Genomic DNA, 7,754 nt, shown 5'->3' on the forward strand with positions numbered 1-7,754 from the left:
ACTGCTCAGCTCTGTTTTCTCTCTTTGATAGATGCACACAAAATCAGCTACTATCCTAGACAGTTGTGTGTAATCAGAGGACAAAGAGACACAGATCTCCCATGTGAAGTATCTAAGTTATCCACATCATCCTGAGTTACTGTTTCAATGACAAATGATAATACCTTTTCAAATTAAGCTTGCTGCCAAACTCAGGTTACATTTCTCGTGGGTTGATAAGAATTGAACTGCATTCTCTTCACTTAAAGCTAAGTAAATACAAGATTGTTTTAAAATTCAGTGTCCTATCACAATATTTTTAGGCTGACAACAAAGTTACCTGGTAAGTGATACGAACGACAGGTGGTTCCTGTGAACATGGATAGGTTAAAGATATCCTCCTCCCATTTTTAGCAAAGTCTGTTATTTCAGAAAGACTCAGTTGTAACTCATTGAAGCTGCCACAAAGCCTCTCTAAATTTCTAGATAGGTGACTCATTCCTCTTTCACTTGGCAAATTGTTGTTTTTAGGAGAACTTGGTGTTTCCTGGACCACATTGAACTGCACTTTAGGGGAAGTTGGTCTGCTGGAAAGCCTGGTTGATGTTCCATAACCAAGAAGAGACACAGAACGGTTGGTAGGTTCAGCATCCAGTGTTTCCAAGGCTACCGAGGGGTCACCTGGGAGCCTTTTTTCATCCAGGTCGCTCACACTTGATGAGGAGCTCTGCTCATAACTAGGGCTCTTTACTTCTTCGATGAGTCTTCTCCTGCCACTAGGAGATTGAATAACTGTGCTCCTTGGTATTAACAGCTCCCGGCTTTGAGGTTGGTCTTCTGTAGCAAGATTTTCAAAAAACTTTCTTTTTCCAGGTATATTAACAGAGGATTCAAAGTTATAAAACATATTCTGCTTAGTCTCAGGCAATGCTGAAGAATCTTCCTCCAGCATCAGTTCTTTGATCATCAGACGCATTACATACCTGTCTGAGCTTGAAGATGGAATGAGACTAGGCTCAGGGAACTTTTGCTTGCCAATGAGAATCAGTAGGAGCTTATCTGTCAAAAAGCATAGGCCCTTTGGTCTTTCATTTTTTTCCAGCTGGATTTGTTGAATATGAGGCATGCAGGAAGAGGTTACTGAATACACCAAAACAATGTTAGAGGTATTAGAGGCTACTGCCACAATCTGAGCCCTCAGGTCAAAAGCCATTATATCAGGAACCAGAATACCTGGGATGGTGACTTTCCTGGTGGTGGTTACCTTCCTCTCAAAAGTCACCAAGATCAAGTGAGAAGAATCTTGCCCATTCGTTGCGGCAGAGTCTTTGCGTTTCAGAGTAATAAGAGGGCCGGGATCAGACCGACGGTGGTTTGCAAGGATATGGGTTAAATCCACAGGACCAGATGAAGAAGAAGCAACTGACTCGACAGCTGATCTGTCTGAATCTGTGGATTTTCTTCGCAGGTCCATGGAGTATTCCTCATCACCAAGCACCAGAGCAGACTGTGAGGTTAAAGAACCAGTTTCTGTAGCACATGGCAGATCAAATGCAATGCCCGCATTCAAGCCACAGATATTATCTAAAGGAAGCTCAGTAGCTACAGCAATTTGGAAATCCAGTGTGGCTTCTATAGCACAGATATAGCCTCCCACATCAAAGACTGGGCAAAAGGAGCAGGTATTTAGAGTTTTCTGAGCATCATCCCATATGTAGGAATGCAGGGCACTGCCTATAGCAACTACTAAACGATTACCGTCCTTAGTCCAGCAAGCACAGTGGATAAGCCCACTGCTTTTGATATCTGCCTTAACTCTAGTATTGTCAGTCCGAACAGCATGCAAGACTGAAGCATCTCTTTTTGTCAGCACAGCCAAGACCTCCTTCTTTGGATGCCAGACACAGCCCTGAGACAGCAGTGGAAACGGCTCACCAACTTCACAAGTTTGAGAAATCAAGGGTTTGTTCTTCTCTGCAGCGCTGTAGCCCAGCTGCCAAACGCTAACATGCTTTTTATGCTGAAGCGCGAGCAGAGCTGGGGTGTCTGTAGAGCAGCATGGGCCCCAGTAAAGCCCGTGAACATGTTCGAACTGACCAACAATACTCGAGTCTCCAAACTTTAGTTCTCTGTTATGATAGTATAAAGCAGTCAGTATCACTTGCTTCCCATCTGTCCAGGCAATTCCATGCATGGGGTGAATGGCCTGATATAAAGCATTGAGGCCAGTTCTCAGCAGCTTTGCCTTTCCCAGCTCCATCTTTTAAAGCTTGCAGTCTACCGGTGGTTGTTCAAAGTAGAGAATCCATGGAATTCACTTGCAGATCGCGATGAGGGAAATTTTTTCTTGTATCTCCTTCCCTTCCTTTCCAGAATCAAGCTGTTTTTTCTGCTAATAATCCAAGAGGCTATATTGTGAACTCCTTCCCAGTAAGCCTGCAGCTGCTCTTCTAAGTATAAATCCATGTCAAAGCTGCTTTTGCTGTGTCTTTTCCTGGGAGGAGTTATCATCTGCATGTGATGGCTAACAAGGTTTAACCAATTACTGTACGTTTTCATAGAAGTCTATTTTTAACTCTTCACTGCTGGGAGTATATTTAAAATAACTCTCTAATACCTTGACCTTCAGTGAATGAAGGTCTTTGGTGAAGGCTGGAGAGAGATCATACACTGTTAAGCCTAAGTGTTAAGCAACAGCCTGAAGTAATGACCTGACACTTCTGTCAGCCAGCCTTGGAAGAACAAAAGAAGATTTAAACATACCTGAGAATGGTACAAGGCAGATTGCAATCCCTGACGGACAACATGTTTAATAAATACAAGATCCTAAGTGGCTATGAAAGGAAACTAGAAAAGGGAAATCATGGTCTCTTCTGTTAGTAGTTACAGGAGAATGAAGGAAGGTGAGATATAAAAAAAGGGAAAATAGTTTAGAAGACAGCTGAGGAGTGTTCATTTTACTGAGAGAGATTTCCTGGTGTAATTCGAAATATACATTGGATTTCTTTCTTGGTCTTCCCGGACACCTGTATCTGAGGACTGTTCCCTCATCATATAGTCAAAATGCAAAGAGGAAGCCAAAATTTTTCTGTGTCCTTAAACTCTGCAATTTTTACAGTATGTAACATAACATCACAGAATGGTTTAGGTTGGAAGGGACCTTAAAGATCATCTAGTTCCAACCCCTAAAACCCCCATCATGCAAAGACCCTTGAGTTGACTAAGACCCAGCCAATAAACTCACGTAACACAGTGGGGCCATGTGAGGATACGCCAATTTGTTTCAGCTGTATTGTTTCAGGACCAGAGCCGGTTCATACGGATTCCCTCGCGTGTCTCCATTCGTCCCTCCTCAGCATATCCTTTTCTGGGGTTAGCTTGGACAGAGCTTGCATATCGCTGAACATAAATTGTCAGGGTTGGATCCATTGCTTAAATATAAGCAACCATTACTATTTCCAGTGCCCTAGGATATCTGAAACAGCCACACTGGGCTGGCAGATACGGCATAGGGCTTCCAGAAGAGTAGTGCCATTCTGGGGTGGCAGCTGGCAACAAAGAGATGATCCCTAGATAGTCCCTAGACTGTCTAAGATGGCATTAGAAGCTTATGTACAGGTAACTGAATCCCATCCTCAGTGTCTTTTTGTTGTTCTGGCTTTGCCATCATCTCCTTTCTGCTTGGGTGTAACTTGCGTCTTCTGCTTGCATAACAAAAATAATGTGAATAGATCAGACCTGGGCAGAGGTTTTCAAATGATTGATAAAACAATTACAGCTAAGATGTAATACTTAGCTATATGCAGTCTGCATCTTTAGCTAATTTATACTTCATATATTTTGACACTACCTGGGAAAAACAGCCCTCTTGTTGAAGGGTGTTGGATCGCTATTGTAAGAATTTTTTTAGTATCCTTTTTCCACGATGGGGAATAGCAATAAAGAACTCTCAAATTTATGTAATCATACCATATTCTCATTCGCCTCTCCTTGGTTTTTGTGGATTTTCTCATAAAGATGACATTCAAAATCAAGACTTTCTTTTATTCACCAAGGACAAGCCAGCAGTGATGACTGGAATAGGTAAAAATTAAAAAGTTAAATATGCAGGTTAGAAGATCCCTTTTTATGCAAGACTCTTAAATTTTTGGGTCCCTGTCAGTGCTTGCAGTGAAACCATGTTTTTTAATGATTCTCCCTTACCCACTGTGACACAGATGCCTAGGCCATGCTTAAGATGCCACACTGCCATGCCTGTTCTGCTAGGAGCTCTGACTGTTCTGTACTTCCTCAAAGAGGATTACTGTGTCATATGTTACCAGTAGCTTTTTTATTTATAGTGACTAGATTACATTAAAATACAATCCCAGCACCTCCACAAATTTGCAGAATCTGTATATTTTTGTTTTGCTTTAAAATAATGCTTCTTTGCAGTCCTCTGGATGTATTTTACTGAAACTGATAAAGCTATTTAGCACAGCCATCTCATCTACATTCTGAATGGCACTTTAAACATCGTAACAGAACTGTGTTGCAGCTGGATTCTAGCAACCTAAGATGTGTTTTGGATACAGAAACTTCTGTCTCAGTATGACTGAAATGCTCGGAAGATGTTTCACTAAGGATGATGGGTGTTCTGCCAGCTATGCAGACATCCTGAGATCATGGACTACTCATGGAAGAGTGGACTTTCTTTGCTGTTTTTTTCCATTTCATCAACTCTCATAGCATGTGCCTGCTCTTTAGCAGTGTCTGTAACATTATCAGAGGGCAATACAAGGCTGAATCTCTGAGATTTGCCAGTAACAGAATCATCCTCAATTTAGGAATTAAGGATGCCTCACAAACACTGAGGTCTTGAAAAACATTTATAGCAGAGCCACAGTGAGATTTTCATCTATCTCTGAAAGCATTAGGAAGTAGGACTTCATCTGATATGCTGATGTTCATTTCTAGTTAATACTCCAAGATACTCAGATATAAAAATGACAACATCCACAAAGCTCCACTGGCATGGTAGTGAGGTGGTGAGGTAATGAGTCATGATATATTCACAGCTGGTTACTGCTTCGTCCAGTGTTACAATCTCTTTTTCCCCCAAGCTCTAGCACCTTTAGTTCACGTGGATAATTCACCTTCTGTTTCCTGTCATGTAACATCTTTACATCCCGTGGTAGAATATTTCTGGAAAGTCTGAAGCCAACGACTGAAGGTGCTTAGTAGATAAGGAGTTACGCTGTTCATTTAAAGCAAAGGCAGTTCAGAGATCTCTGACTAGAAGGAATGTGTGTAATACAACTTCTGTGAACGTGAGGTGAGGCCCACTGAGAAACCAGACTCATGGAAAGGAGCAAACCCTTTGATGAGTTTGCTGTGACCTTTTTTAAAATCTCTAAGTCTCAGTGTTCCTTGAAATCTGCAGGGCTTGCACATACCACAAGGCATATTCTGTAGCAACCGAATTTGAACCTCAGGCTCCATTTGGGATAACATTTGAGGTTCTCATGGAAAATTTCCTTCTATGGTTCATTCTGTGGGCTTATTTTTTTCAGTAGGAGAGAATAATGTAGGCAAGAAACTTCTGTGAGAACAGAATCATCTAGTACCTACATAAACACCACATATGATGAAACTAATTTGAGATAAGATGACCTTTCAGAGGGTATCTTTAAAAAATTATGTAAGTGATAGAAGGGAAAAAACATGTTTTGCCATGATTGCAGAATTTAAACAAGTTATACTTAAGATCAAAACAAATTCCACATGCAGGCACAAGGTGAATGAAAGAGACAATGAACTTATATTTGGCACAGCCTCATAGTTTAAAACCAGGATAAAATAGAGGGGAAAATAACCAAGTTCCCTTCATTCAGTTAACTTATTTTTCTGGAAAAAAAATTAGTAATATTTCTGTGTTACCTTGGCATGCACAGATCTGTACAGCACACACTCAAAATAAAGGCTGATAACTGAAAACTGTCCTGACACTACCACAGTTTTCCTCTGAGACCCAAGAACGCAATGTAAAGAGTAATCTGTTAGTAACCTGAGACAGTCCAGTGAGCAACCACAGTCTTTATGCTGACACTGAGCTAGATTCTGATCCTATTAGCATCTCTGTGCTTCTGATTAACTTTGGTATAACTGAGATCAGAATGTCACCCGTGGTTCACACAGGGTGTTTCAGCTGGTGGCACCCTGGCTGGCTCTGTCCTGTGGAGTGCTTGCAGCCAAGCAATCTCAGTGGCTTTGGAGGAGGTGTTTTTTAGAAGTGGCACACAAAGTCCAACACTGAACATCACCTGCCCAGCTGCACGTGGCTGTTAGTAGGCATGAGTTCTGATAGTTCATAACGAATGTTGGAAATGGATCCAGGCTCATTGTTGCAGAGGTTGAGTGACTCCTTTTTTATAATATGATTTTATATTGCTGTTTTCTCACATTTCTGTGCTTACCATTCACCTGTCTTGGGAAATGGTGAATACATTTTGAGTTCAATATGGCTCAAAGCTAATGAGTTCCAGGTTCTTAAATATATTTACCTGTCTTTTTCTTGTCCAGTGGGAGCTGGATATCTAAATATCTCTGTGGATCCAAGTTCGGTGCCTTGCTGGAAAAGCTGAGATGCAGACTTCCTTTTCTCCTTTATTCATGGTAAAATAACTCTTTCCATGCTAAATCTCGCTTGAAGTTAATTAAATTGATGTTAATATTCCTGGTGACTTCAGAGGAAGACAGATCCAGCTCAATACATAATAAAAATGTAAGAGTGATAATTTTTCTAATACTAATTTAACTCAACTTTATAAAATATCTAATGCTTTGTGGTATTCTTACTTCAAAAATATTTCTATTTAAAGGTACTCACCATGATTTCACCAATTTAAGTCGATGTGTCATCCAGTTCAATACTTTCAAGAAACTTGAGTAATGTATTTATTTTTTCACATTGACATTTCTTTGCCTTGAGATCTGATTTTAAAAAATAGTTATCTGTCACAAGCTAACTGGAACAGAATGTAAAAATGATGCTCAGTTAATAAAGACACAAAATATGTAATCTGTCAGAGCAGATCTACTGATCACACTATGTAAATCAGCACCCTTTTGACAGTGATATGTCTGTGTGCTGTTACTGCTCCCAGAACGGGATTATACCCGCTAGCTAGCACGTTTTTGTATGTATGTCACATAAAGTGGGAAAGATCAAACGGAATATTGTATTTTTTACATAAATGTGTTTAAGAAAACTGTTTAAATGTTTGGTTAATTAAAAAAAAAACATTATGCAAATGCAAATTATTATGTAAAGGTAAGGCCCTGATCTTCCTAAGACTATTTTGCTTATACTTGCAGCGCCATTGCCTTGCCCCTCTGGAGCGACTGCCGGGGCCAAATGTAACAGGCTAGCTGGATCTGTCATCTGCTAAATAGAGGCATCCAGTATGGGGACACACGATGGAGGAGACACTGCTAGAGTACAGACAGAACTTTTGCAGGTTCTTGTCGAAGTTCACAAACTCTGAGAACTGACTTCCACACTCAGTGATGTGCTGCTAGACGGCAGCTTTCCAAATGTAGTAAGTATGTGGCTGACTGCAGCCAGTCCTCTGATATGTGACCTCCAACTCTTCGAAATCCCCCTGGATCTCGGGGAAGCCACTAGAGGTGCTCCATCATATGTTCCAACCTGAGCTATCCATCAGTCTTGCGGGAGTGTTGTCACCACTCCATTTGATGTTTGTGGTTCTTGGAACTCCCTGTGTATAATAGAG

At 40.8% G+C, this 7,754-nt stretch overlaps 1 pseudogene; it reads right to left on the minus strand.

The window, feature by feature from the left end:
• Positions 1-319: 319 nt before the first annotated feature.
• Positions 320-2,239, minus strand: LOC104502528 (annotated as a pseudogene).
• Positions 2,240-7,754: the final 5,515 nt, after the last annotated feature.

The sequence above is a fragment of the Eurypyga helias genome, unplaced genomic scaffold, assembly GCF_000690775.1.
Source record: "Eurypyga helias isolate BGI_N326 unplaced genomic scaffold, ASM69077v1 scaffold39172, whole genome shotgun sequence".
NCBI classification, from domain to species: Eukaryota; Metazoa; Chordata; class Aves; order Eurypygiformes; family Eurypygidae; genus Eurypyga; species Eurypyga helias.